We start from the raw sequence: 14,244 nt of genomic DNA, 5'->3' as shown, positions 1-14,244 counted from the left end.
TCTCTTCTGCAGGGTGCCAGATTTCCACATGGTCAGCTCCGTCTTTTCGCTCAGGACTCCCATTTCAGTGCTCCTTCCCTGACCATGCTGTCGAAATCAGACCCTCCCTTTGTTGTATCTGCTTCATATCACTAATCATTATCAACGATTATCTTGTTCTCTTTTTTCCCTTTTGAAAAATGTATCGCTTCGATTCTGTTATTAGAAAGTAAATCCAGGCAAACAGGGACCTTCTTATCTTGTTTGACATTGTATCCCCAGGACCTAGATCAGACCCGGCATATGCTGAATACTTGATAGAGGAATGAATGAATGTGTGTACATACAATACATCTCATTACACTTGCTTGTAACAGAGTTTTCTCTTAGAAGGGAGAATAACTGGCTAATGTTAAAACTGACATTAAAACCGAAAATAGGTTTCGATACGTGTTTAGAAATGGTGCTGAGCTCTGCATGAGGAAGCGGGGTAGTGGATACACCAAGAATAATGTCCTCATTCTCTGCTGCCTCGAAGCATTTAGTCCTACCCTTCTGACTGCATCCCCATTCAGAAGAAACACAAAAGCCTGGAACAGAACCAGACACCCCCTTTCTTAAAGGCAACTTAGTAAATACAGATTGTTACCCTGGTTCTCCCACTAAACAGCCCCCCAAATGGCTTAAGAAAAAATCCTTCCAATCACATACATTATTTCCCTGACAAGAATTCTGCGAGGTTCTATTTTTTCCATGTAATTATCTTCCCTGAGCTGTTTTAGCAGCTGTATTAGTCACTGTTAGATCAGAGAAGTGCAGCCACTAGGAGATTTATATAATAAGGGATTTATTAGAGGGATTTGATCTTAGATGCTTGTAGGCTAAAGCATCTACTGAGCTGTGACTTCTCGGCAAGGGAAGTCATCTGGTCTGATGTCTGAAATGGGAGAGGGATATGAAGAGGGGAAAGCAAGCTCACAAGAAACCCTGTAGGAATGGGCTGGAACCAAGGAGGATGGACAAGCATCCATATAAGACTCTCACCGCCTCAGGGCCTCCAACTTTGAGGATGGGAATAATGTGAAGGAGGAGCTGGTGCCCTTTGTCATGGGACTAAATCTATAACTGACCCAGCGGTGAGAACAACTGAAAAAGGGAGTCTGGCTGGAGCTGCTCCATGCCAGCAAGGTGTGCCAACAGGTAAATGACTGATATTGACGAGCTGGTATCATGCACTTCATGCCATGCACTGACCTCCTGAGCGTGAAAGGAATATTGCTGTTGCTTCATGTCCACTTCCCAAATCTGGTGCAGAAGTCTTCTGTGCCTCACCTCAACCTGGCGCTATGTGCAGAAGGGAAGGCCGGGAATTCTAGCTCCAGATTAGCTAAACTGACACAATTTCAATCTACCACATGCCTCTTACAACTTGGTACCCCAGGAAAATTCTTGGCTGGCCTATTTATGAATCCAGTTCTTGGTTAAAAGAAGTTTTGTGGTGTCAGGATATCAAGGAGAGACACAAGAGAATATTAGTACTGGAATGAGCAGACAGTCATCCCCACAGACCCTCCCATTTTACAGATGAGTAAAATGAAAGATCCAGGAAGGGATAGAAACTTGTCCCATCTCATAACTGGCCAGAAGCAGTGCGAGAAAAGTGGTTTACCTGTCTGCTAATCCATCATATGTGAACCGAGAAAGGCATACGAAGCAGGAGAAATTCCCAGGCAGGCCTGCCCCTAATCTAACACACACAGGCCCCTTGAAGGCTGCATATGTGAACATGTAATAAGCTGTGACATTGGCATTCTTTCTCATTTAAAAAAACAATCATTGCATAACCTCTGTTCATAATTTTTATTTTGGCATTCACTATTTCCTTAAGCATTATACCTTTTATAGTAATGGGCCATCAGTGAACTCATCTGACAATCAAGTACAGACATTTAAATTTTTCTTTAAAATTACCTTTTCCAATTAATACCTCTTCAATTCTTCCTTTCAATTATTTTTTAATTTGTGATGCCCGTGTGTAAAGGATTTGGCTAAATACAATCAAAGTACAAGTCATATTAAAGTTGATATTCTAAACATCAGCCCTAAAAAAAGTGGAAGAGTACCTAACATTAAGAACACAGTCTTTGGAATCATTTAGTCTCAATTTCAAGTAGAAGCTACCACTTGCCAGCTATTGGGCCTACACCAAGTTTCCCAAACTCTCACAGAGATGGTTTCCTTTTCCTTAAAATATAAATCAGAGTGTTGTTAGGATTAAATGAGATAATTCATATATATATATATATATATATATATATACATATAAAACACTTACCCCCCTCCAACAGAGATGAAAATGAAGACAACCCAGAGTAACAGACTTATCCAAGAGTCCTGCAAAGAACTAGACCTATAGATTTGAACTCCTTGATACTGTGTCTTCATTTGCAAAAACTAGATTTGACCATTACACTTAATTTAGGGATAAGAATTTCGATTATTAGTCTTAGAGCATATATGCTCATGGAAATGATAAGAATCTAAATCTGCACTAACCAGTAGCCAGTAGCCACAAACGTAACTCTACACTTATACTTAAATAAGTTAAAATAAAAATTAAATTACATTAAGTTAAAAATTCAGTTCCTCAGTTATACTAGCCATATTTCGAGTACTCAGTGGGCATGTGTATTTAGTGGCCACTGTATTGGAACAGCACAGATATCAAACATTCCCATTATTGCAAAAAGTTTCATTGGACAGGTCTTTTGTTTCTGGAAATAGCTGAATGTTCCCCATTTCCTAAAGCCATACTTTCAAAAGAGTAAGCCGACCTCTAAGATCTCAAAGAACTAAATAGAAAGTCCTGGCTAGAATGCCCTAACAGTCTATCTCTAGGGTTGGAACACAAATAGCTGGTTTTGCTTTGATTTCTCTCCTTGGTTTGATATGCCTTGCACCTCAGTCACAGAGGGTACCTACAGCAATACGAAAAACAGTTCAAATTCAAGATTATCTAAGCTAGAAAAGGAAAGCAGGATATCAGAAACCCTATCAACTTGTCTCATTTCTACTATCCCTGTACTTCATAGCTCCAGGATAAAATTTAGCCTAAAAAAGAAATTGGTATAAAATTTGCTTTTTTTTTCCTGTGAAAATATTATAGAAAGTCTAGGTCAAGAGTCATAACTAATACATGATAATTTATTTTGATTTTCTGTTAACTCACTCAAATGCCTCCTTCCATGAAATTAAGAACATTTTACACCACTCCATAAAAATAAAGAGGTAGATCAGCTTGGGTTGTGAGGACCAAGAGTTGATGATGAAGAACCCATTCTGCTCTTCCTCACATATGATATTCATATAATCTGTGCATTGCTCCTCAAGATTGGTATATTTGATGAGCAAAATGATGACCATGGCCATCATGAAAACATGATTTGGCTACTGGTCAGGCTTCCTATTGCTTTGTTTTGGGAATGGAATATACAAATACTGCCAAATAAACAAGATGCATTTGCTGTACCCCCAACTCCTCATTGTTGAATCCCTCTATGATGCTCTCAGCTTCTGTTTAATCAGGCTCCTCTTCCCCATTTACACGGAGACTGTTACATCACAAAGGAAAGCTTATTTTTCACTGCCTCATCTAAGTTTGCCAAGATCCAGTAACAGGTCTGAAGATCCAATTATAAATGGCTTAAGTGTCCTATCTGATTTGAACAGACAGAGTATGAGCAACAGTAAAAATTAAAACATTTCTCAGGATGAGTTTTACTGAACCATGATGTATTTTAGGCCAAGTTATATTCATTTTCCGCAACTTACATATACTCAGCAAGACTTCACCTTTTTTTGCAATTGGGAGAAAAAAGAGGAAAATTTTAATTTAGAAATTGACATATGCTCTGCCTTTTTGCAGTCCAACTCCTCAAATTATAATGACAAGAAGAACTTTAGGAAATACTCATGAAGGGGTGCCTGGGCAGCTCAGTCAGTTGAGCGACCGACTCTTGGTTTCAGCTCAGACCATGATCTCATGGGTCGTGATCTCATGGGTCCTGAGATGGAGCCCCGAGTTGGACTCCACACTCAGTGGGGAGTCTGCTTTGAACATTCTCTCCCTCTGTCCCTCCCCTAACTCGTGTGCACATGTGCTCTCTCTCTAAAATAAATAAATAAATCTTAAAAAAAAAAGAAATACTCATGAAACATGAAGCATACATGTCCAGTATGTACTATGAAAAATTTTACCATTGAATATAAAGTTGTAGTTTATCAGCAGTTATTGGTATGAAAATTTGTATTGTACCAGCATCTGCAGTGACCAGCACTGAGTCCATTTCTAAAGGACTGAAACTTTAACATGATGGTCGGAAGTCCAGCCTTAGAGTCAGACGGGGATTAAAATATTAGCAATATTGCTTTGTTACTGTGACTTGGGAAAAATTATCTTATCTCTCCACCTCTTTCTTTCTCACTTATAAGATGTAGAAAGTAATATGTCAGGGTGGTTGTAAGGATTAGAAGTAATGGATGTAAAGTGCCTGACATGGCAGGTGGTCAATGGATGTTAGCTGTTGTCACCATTCATATTGTTGCTGCTCTAGTCCATGAGCAAGACAGTGCCACAGTGCTTTAGGATGTAAATATGCTCATGGAAGATGCAGTGACATCATCAACCCTGGAAAGTGAAAGCACTTCTGGCTGATCATTAGAGATATATTTTAAGCACTGAAGAAATAAATGACTGATGCCCTGTATGGTTGGACTTAGTGATAACCAGACCGCTATCACATGAAATATCACCCCTAACCCTCATATGCATGCACAATGTAGGAACTTCTCCCCTTTGAGAGAGAGAGATCGTCACAATAGAGGCTTTTTGTTGTTTGCTATCATGGTGGTTGTTGTTTTTAACGCCCTAGATTTGAAATCTGGAAACCAAGGTTTGAATTTCAGCTCTAAGCTACTAAGTGCCCTTAGCTACTAAGCCTCTTGGCCTTACTGAATCTCAATTTCTTCAGCTATAAAAATGGAGGTTGTTTTGAGCAATATGACGCTTGGACTTTTGAAAATGCTTTGCAAACTGTAAATGCTAGTTATGATGTGCGTTAAGAACAAGTCACCAGGAGATGCAATGCAACTACAGGACCAAGTGTGCAACTATGCAACCAGTATCCTGGGATTTAATTGTTTAATCACATTAGCCTGCTCTCACTTCATTCATTCATTCATTCACAAATATTTCCTGAATGCCTACTATGTGCCAGATGCAGCTCCAGGGGCTGGGAATGCAGCAGATGAAGTCCCTCTCTTCCTGAAACCCATATTCTAGGTCAGGATACAGATAAGAGCCAGGTCAATAAATATATGCTCTAATCCCAGGAAACAGTAAGTGCAATGAGGATAGATAAAGTAGCATAGTGGGTGAGATGGTCAGATTTCTCTCTCACAAAGCAATGTTATGCAGAGACTTGCATGAAGTGAGAGAATGAGCCATGAGCCATGGGTGTGTCTCAGAAACAATGTTCCTGACAGAGAAAATGTAAGTATGCATTGAGGCAGGAGCATAATTGGAATCTTGGAGGAACATCAAGGACATGGGTGCATCTGAAGCCTAGTAGGAGAATGGTAGGAATCCAGATCATTTACTACTCGTAAGCCATAGTGAGAAGTGTGGATTTTATTTGGGTAAGGTGGAAGATCCAAAGAGCACAGGAGCTGGGAGAATAGACGTTTTGATGACCATGGAGAAGAGAGATGGAAGGAATTCTAAGATGGGGCAGAGTGGGAGAAGGTAAAACCTGACATGGGGCCACAGTGGGCAGTCCTGAACCACCAGAGCCCCGTGAGTTGAGAAAGTGCCAGGGGTAGGTGCAGACCAAGCCACCCATTCCCAAGACTAGCCAATGCCTTCAGTGGGGAGTGATATCAGTGTGGAGAACCGGCATGACTTTTTCAGAACACTTGCCACAAGTAAAGTCCAAGAAGTTAGCATTCCCATTTAAAAGGACATTTGGCAGAACATGTTCAGATGCTGATGCGAGCGCAGAAGAGGCCGCAGGACTCACAATAAGAGAAAAATGAGAAAAGACCTTATACATCCCCCAAATGGTATAATAAACAAAATATTTTTAAATGAGGTTGTGTCTCTTTATTATTGTTGTATCCTCAATTCCTCTAGACCACTGCCTACCACATAGCAGGCACTCAAAGGTTTGCCGTGCAAATGAATAAGATAAGGAAAAAAGGAAGGAAGAAAAGAAGGGAGGAAGAAAGGAAGGAATGGGGATATTGGTTTCCTAGGACTGTAACAAATTACCACAAACTTGGTGACTTAAAACTTATTCTCTGGCAGTTCTGGAGGTCAGATATCCAAAATCAAGGGTTTAACAGGGTCAGTTTTCTCTGGGGGCTCTGGGGGAGAAACCATGCCTTTCTCCTATTTTTCTCTTGGCTGTTGGCAACCCTTGATGTTCCTTGGCTTGTGTCTGGGTTACTTCAAACTCTGTGTCTGTCTTCAAATGGAAGACCCTTCTCTCTGTCTCTCTGTGTCTTCCCTTCTTTTAAGAATGCCCATGCTAAATCTAGTGTGATCTCATCACAAGATCCTTAGATTAATTACACCTGCAAAGATTTTTTTTTTTTTTTTTTTTTAAGTTCTGCTAGTTCACAGCAGGAGGTGTGAGCAGACTCTGTTCAGGCCCTCCTAACACTGCAGTCCAAGACAGGGAGTCTCTCAGAACCTAAGTCAGTCCTCAGCCTCAACAACGCAACATGGCCGACACTCGAGAGAGCACTGGGTCTGCCACACCCCTTAAGATACTTTTTCTTTCTTCTTTTATTTTGTGGGGGCGCCTGGGTGGCTCATTCGGTTAAGCCTCCAACTCTTGGTTTTGGCTCATACCATGATCTCCCCGTTGTGAGATTGAGCCCCACCTCCAGCTTTCTGCTCAGCATGGAGTCTGCTTCAGATTCTCTCTTTCCCTTCGCCTCTGCCCCTCCCCCTGCTCATGCAGGTGTGTGCGCTCTCTCTCTCTCAAAATAAATAAATAGCATTTTTAATTTTTAATATTTTTTTTAAAGAGAGAGAGTGTGCATGCTTGTGAGAAGGGAGGAGGGGCAGAGGGAGAGGGAGATAATCTTAAGCAGACTTCACAGCTGAGTGGGGAGCAGGAGGTGGGCTCAATCTCATGACTGGGAGATCATGACCTCAGCCAAAAATCAAGAGTTGGATGCTTAACCGACTGAGCCACCTAATTAAGATACTTTTTCAAATGACTTCAATTCGCAGATGCCAGGTTTATATAGAGGGGGGCACAATTTAACCCACTACAGATGATATACTTTTTTAATATGAGGAAAACTTCTCATAGGTCAGATTCTGGTATCAGGAGTAGCACCAAGTCTATTCCTATATTTCACTTTTACTGACACAGAGCATGAAAAGTTTATTCTGTGCAGGTGAATTTTAAAGGGAAGAATAGTATGTTCTAAAACATTTTAGTATTCTTAAAGAAGAATGCTCCAAAAATGGCTAACTAGACTCAGAAAGTCCAGTTCCTTTTTTTTTAAAGTAATTAAAGATACTAATTTCATTTCTTTCTTCTCTGAATCTAATATAATGAAATAAATGATTCCTCCAAGTCCAAAAAGAGCAGTGACAAATAAAAGTATTACATTGACGAGGAGAGCTTTTAAGAAAGTTTGCTAATTAAAAGAAGAGGCCGAACAACCAAAGATAATAACACATAATTCACAAAGGAAGAAATAATGGCCAATAAAATATAACATTTTCAACCCAAGAAATGTGATTGTAAACCACCATTAAATTTCTTTGTTTTGCCTATGACTTTGCCAACGTTGAAAAATACTGACAGCTGCTAGTGCGTGAGTGTGGAGACATGCCACTCTGGTGTACTGCTGATGCTGGAAGTTTCTTTGGTACACACTTCCTGAAAAGCAATTTGGCAATAGGTGCCGCATTCCTCTGGGTGCAAACGGAAGAAGAGAAGCCACCTGTACTGAGGCTTACACCACACCTAGGAGTCTGCGGGAGTGTAGATCAGAAAGGCTCTTCTCAGGAAACCGGAAGTATAGGACCATAAGGAGTCACCACTGATATTCCAGTTCCCTGCAACACAGAAATAGGTAGTTCTCAGGAAGATACCTCGAGAATGATGACTTCCCTTGGGGTGTCCGAAGTCATAGGCAAAATTCCACTGCTGGTTTAGAGAATGGCTTCTCCTTCATGTGAATGCCTCTCATTGGTAAATTCTAGACAAAACCCTAAGCCAAGAGAATCTGGGAAATATACTTTCTGGGCTCTAAGCCCCTATGTTATGTGGTTGAACTTAGAAAGGTAGGGATGGGTGGTATCTAGCATCTATTATTAAATATTTTAGATGTTTCTATCATTGACTAAGGGATTCCTTCTCTAGGAATTTAAACTGAATTAATCAATCTGACTACACGATGCATATGCAAATCCATTCATCATGGCATTATTTATAATAGAGAAACAATGATAACTATCTAAATATCCGTCAAAAGAGGATTAGTTAAATTAATGATAGTACATTCTACTCACAGCAGAATCCCCATGGGGGAGACATTACTAGAGCTCACAAATTTCTGATTCTCATCATCTTCCTGAGGCACACAGAGGCTACATGTCCTAGGCTTCCTGAAATCAGGTGGTACCATATGGCTAGATCTGGTCAGAAGACCAAGAACAAAGTGTTTTGTTTTACGTCTAGACTGAAGCCATGAAAAGTATTCTCTTCCCTTGCTGCAGTGACCCAGAGGTCTCACAAGGAGATGAGAGCCACAAGATGGAAAAGACATGGATTGCTGAGTCACGTTTAGAGGCACTGGACCCTCAGTCAACTCTGTGAGTGAGAAGTAATCCCTGTGTCCTTAAACCACAGAGCTGTAGGGGTTAATTTGTTATTGCAGAATAACCTTGCCTATCCTGACTAATATAACTTACTATTTGCAAAAAGATCAATCTTTCTGTTCATCAAAAGAGGAAAATGGAGTCAACATATTATTCTGGGCATATTATTTTATAAATGTCAAGCTTTCAATAAATATCTTGACTGAAGGAATGAAAAGATAAAAGCAGGTTGCAAAGAGTATCTATAGTATTACCCCATTTACCTAAAACTGTATGATTGTACATATGGTACATGCACGAAATGTGTAGAGAAAGATGGCTGTAAAGATTCTCATGAGAGTGTTAACTGTGGCTATTTAGAACTATGGGATTTCTGACAATTTTGCTTTCTTCTATAGCTTCTTCTATATATCGTTTGATTTTCATAACATGTCTGTGTATTATCTCAAGAGATTAGATAATATTTGTATATTAATACTAATGCTAGGAACATAGTAAGTGCTAGCTATAATTAATGTTATCATCATTACTTACAAACGGAAAATATTTTAAATAGGTTTTCTAAAAATTTTTTTAAAGGTTTTATTTATTTATTTGAGAGAGAGAGAGAGGGAGCACAAGCATGGGGAAGGGCAGAGGGAGAGGGAGAAGCAGGCTCCCCGCTGAGCAGGGAGCCTGATGCGGGACTCAATCCCAGGACCCTGGATCATGACCTGAGCCGAAGGCAGATGCTTAACCAACTGAGCCACCCAGGTGCCCTGAAAATTTTGATAAACTCAAACTTTATTATATATTCATTGAATTATTAAAACACAGACTTGGGTGACATATCCAGGCAACCTAGAGACTCTGCCCTTACCAGCAGCATGACCTTGGCAAATTTACATCTTGAAGATTTGATTACTGCTATTCAGATGGGCTCTGGACTGAATACCTGGGTTTGAGTTAATATTTCTCCCTTTAGCGCTAGTATGATTTCAACAAATTACCTAAGTGCAGGGGGCCTCAGTTTCATCATCTGTAAAATGTAGCTATATTATCTCCCTCCTAGGGAGGACTAAAAGGAGCTATTTGTGTCGTGAGATAAAAAAATGCAGAAGAGGAAAAACTTAACTCTGGAGCCAGAATGTCACTGCTCTAACCCCAGCTCAGTCCCTGGCTAGACATGAGACTCTGGGCAATTTTTTTCATCTCTCTGTACCTTAATTTCCCTATCTGGAAAATGGGAGTGAATAATAGTATCTATTTAGAAAGTTCTTTTGAAGACTGAATGAGTTAATGTTCATTGAGTTCTTATACCAACACCTGACACATTTAAGTATATATAAGTAAAAATAAGTAAATACTATATGTGATGTGTTCAAAAAAGTGCCCGGCACATAGTAAGCACTCTATAAATTTCAGTTGTGCATAAACTCAGCTGGATGCATAGTGAGTACACTATAGAAAGTATACGCTTCTGTTAAGAAAAACTAAAATGTTACAGAGGACATCCTTATTCTTCGAGAATGTTATATAGAAAGTGGATGCTGCAGATAAGTCTTTCCATTCTCTAGAATGTCCCAGGGTACTACATTACAAGGGGCTCCCAAGGTGGCTAGCCTGAGGTTGGATCTGCCCCTCTTTAGCCATTCTTACTTTCTGAGGTAAAAATGTCATAATAGGTGTGTGTGGATTTAAAGAGAGGTTATCCTCAAATCTCAGTAATGGTTTTTAAACTGAGATCATGGACCCTCCAGGGCTCCTCAAGGCAGCTCAGGAACACTTGAGACATTGGAGGAATGCTGAGTGGGAAGGGCTTCAAGCCAAATCCCACTTACACCACGGCATCCACAATTATGTCTGTTCTGCACAATGAGAGTCCACATGTCATAATAGTTCAGCATGGTAATTTGCTGAAAATTTAATATAATAGTATTACCTATTTTTAGGGCGTGTTTTTTTTTCAGCTAATCTATTATAAAGGAACCAAAAATTTTGTAGTCACACATCTTAGGAGAGTGGCCTCCTCCAGATTATGGAGGGGCACAAGGGGGTAGGGCCTTTTACTAGCCCTTTCTCCACACCTCCCAACCAAGATCCAAGAACAGGAGATTATCCTAGTGATACCTCCTGCAGAGACATTGGCCGTTCAAAATTCTAGGCAATGTTGAAACTATGTGGAATCACCAAGGAAATGGAGGCTTTATGTCTTGAAGATTGGTAAGGGAAGCTCTCAGGCTCTTGTGAGATATTGAATCCACTGGGCTTGAATAAAATAAAGATGGTAGAAGCCCTTCTCAAAGCATAGTCCCTTTGAGGCAACCCAGTCCTCATCAGGGGCTTGCAATGTGGGTGCTTATCAGGACTTGGTGTTAAGCACATGGCCTCAGAAACTTCAGCCAAGATGTTTTGTGGTTGAGATGGAAAAAAGGAAGTGAAGTGGGTAGAAACCATCCTCCCCTGATGGATCATGGCGCCATGATGGGATCATGGTGGGGATCCAGGACAGCATTAACCACAGTGGAGGGATGACTGGGGCCATATTAGCCCCAGAGCCTTATCAAATACAAGAGAGCCAGAGAAAGCAGGAAACAGGGTAGATTTCTATCAATGTTGGCAAGAAGAGCCTGGGACACAGATTTGATTTGGTTTAAAGAAATATGTAAATAAGGCATTATCTGTATCCCAAGCATCATGTAATTAAGAGTGTTATTTTCATAAGACTTTGGAAAAATGGTTTTAATGCTTAAAAAAAAGTGAAAAACACTATTGTTGGGCCTTACCACTCCTTCTGACCACACTACTCTTTACCTACTTCAGGGAAGGTTTTCACTGAAAGTATCCTTAGTTCTTATGGGTTCACACCCCTGGGCAACATACACATGACTCTGCTAAAGTCTGATAGCAGATACCACAATGCACATGCCAAGCCCCTACAATGGAAGAGAGAGGAAAACCCAGAGCAGAGGAAAGATCAGAGTAGCAGCATCCACAAGGATACTGAATATCATGCCATAAGGATAGCTGAGTTCCAGTAAATTGAAGAATACCTTCTTTCTATCTTTCATCTCACTCCCATTAAGCTTGCCTTGGACCCTTAGTCCTTTCAAAATGCTGAAAATACATTGGATCACAGCTGGAAAATATGGCAAACCTTAGATTTTTACCCTCTGATTATTTCCACCCCAGGGGAAGAACTACCTGAAAGTCCTGTTTCTAGTGGCTGAAATTGAGGCCCTGTTGGAATTCAAATAGTCTAAGGAAAATAAACAGCTGATGGCACAAGTCTGGAGATTAAACTCTCATTATCACTTTTGTCTGAGAGTTCAGAAAGAAATGTGGAACAAAGTCACTGAAGCAGAGCCAGAAGCCACTCTCATTTTGGTACGAGCAACTCCTGCTGCCTTTTTCTTTTTCTTTTTTTCCTGTGCAATTTGTCATGAAAGCATGGCTTCTATTCCAGGGCATAGGGGAAGGCAGAAGTCAATTTTATCCAACTCTTTTGAAAAGAGTATCATGGGTGACTATGGGATTTAAAACAAAAGGGAAAAAAAATCACATCTTACACTAGGAAAATTAATATTCAATAGCGTAAAGGAGGTAAGTACCACTACTTATGGTCTAGAATTAATGAGGACTCAGGGCAACCTGAAAAGCTTTCTTCTTAGAAAACTGAATGGTATATTAAGTGACTCTGAATGACGACAAAACCAAGGTGGGCACCCCTTCTCTTGCAGGGTGGGCACTAGGAAAGGTGGTCTTTTTTGATTATATCTTTCTTTTGAATGACTTATCTACACTTGTGATCCAGCTCCCTGGGCAATGGGGTAGAGGGTTGGAAGTTAGAAGATGGATTATTTGTGAGAAAACATGTCAGGTTAGATACATTAAAATGAAATCCAAGTGGAATCAAAGAGTGAAATGTAAAAAATAAGCAAGACCCAGAGAAAATAGATTATGTAGGGAATATTGGTAGAGAAAGATCTTATAAGCATAAAAGCAGAAAGCACAGAGAAACATTTTAATAGAATTTGTCACATAAAAATCTATGAAACGTCATAAGTAAAATCATGGATAACTAACAGAAAATATTTGCAATGCTTACGATAGACAAAAGATTAGTATTTATGACATATAATTAGTTCTTATACCTCAACAATAGAAACCTCCAGTGAAAAAATAGACAGAGGACTTAAAGAGTCAACTCTGAGAAATACAAATTATTAATAAGCATATGAACAAAACTTCCACTGAGTATATACTTCAAAAAGTACTGAAATAGTAAATACTATTCTCGCCAGGTGGCAAAGTTGTTTTTTTAAATGACAACCTCCGTGCTGATGAAGATTTTGGAAAAAGAGGTAGTGAAAAGTAAATGGTGAGGAAAGTTAACCTGAAGAATTTGTAGTCTAACAGAAGACTAGTTAGGAGATTGCGGAAAATGGGTCCCGCCGGGTCGTGGGCAGACCAAGGGAGAAACTTTCTGTCTTTGTACCTCCAGCGTCATGACCACACTGCTATTAAGGACAGATTTCTGGGGTTCTCGATGTGAACTCAAGGCTCTCATTTACATTTAAAATTTTAATAAAATTTATATGCTTGGGGCGCCTGGGTGGCTCAGTTGGTTAAGCGACTGCCTTCGCCTCAGGTCATGATCCTGGAGTCCCGGGATCGAGTCCCGCATCGGGCTCCCTGCTCAGCGGGGGGTCTGCTTCTCCCTCTGGCCCTCTTCCCTCTCATGCCCTCTGTCTCTCATTCTCTCTCTAATAAATAAATAAAATTAAAAAAAAATTATATGCTTTTCTCCTGTTGATCTGTCTTTGTCAGTTTAATTTTCAGATCCAGCCAGGGACCCTAGGAGATTTGAGGAAAACTTTGTCTTCCCCTATACTACTAGGACACAGTATCTGGGGCCATTAAGCTTGGTATGCCCAGTCACGAAGGTCTACAGCAATACCTATAGAAGGTTCTCATTTTTGTTGGCCTAGTAAGTCCACTTTCAGAAATCTAACCTGATGAAACAGAGATGCAAACAAAAAAGTCTGTCCCAGGGATACTGATGGAGGCACTTTTTATTATTGAGAAAACCTGGGAACAGTCTCAATGTTCTGTACCTGAAGAACAGTTAAATTATGAAAAACTCAAGGAACGAAACACTAAATAATTTAAAATAGTTTTTAAGGAATATTTAATGGAATGTGAAAGAACTCAAGATACTGTAAGTGAAAAAAGCTGAAACAATAATCTTACAATTTTTTTAAAAAGGACCAGAAGAAAAGATAACAAAATGTTAACACAGGTTATCTCTGATACAAGAGATTTACATTGCTTTGCTTAATTATAAAATTACAATTAAAAAAAGTTTGTGGGGTGCCTGG

This window comes from Zalophus californianus, chromosome 4 (assembly GCF_009762305.2).
Source record: "Zalophus californianus isolate mZalCal1 chromosome 4, mZalCal1.pri.v2, whole genome shotgun sequence".
Lineage (NCBI taxonomy): Eukaryota > Metazoa > Chordata > Mammalia > Carnivora > Otariidae > Zalophus > Zalophus californianus.
This window is presented reverse-complemented; position numbering follows the sequence as displayed.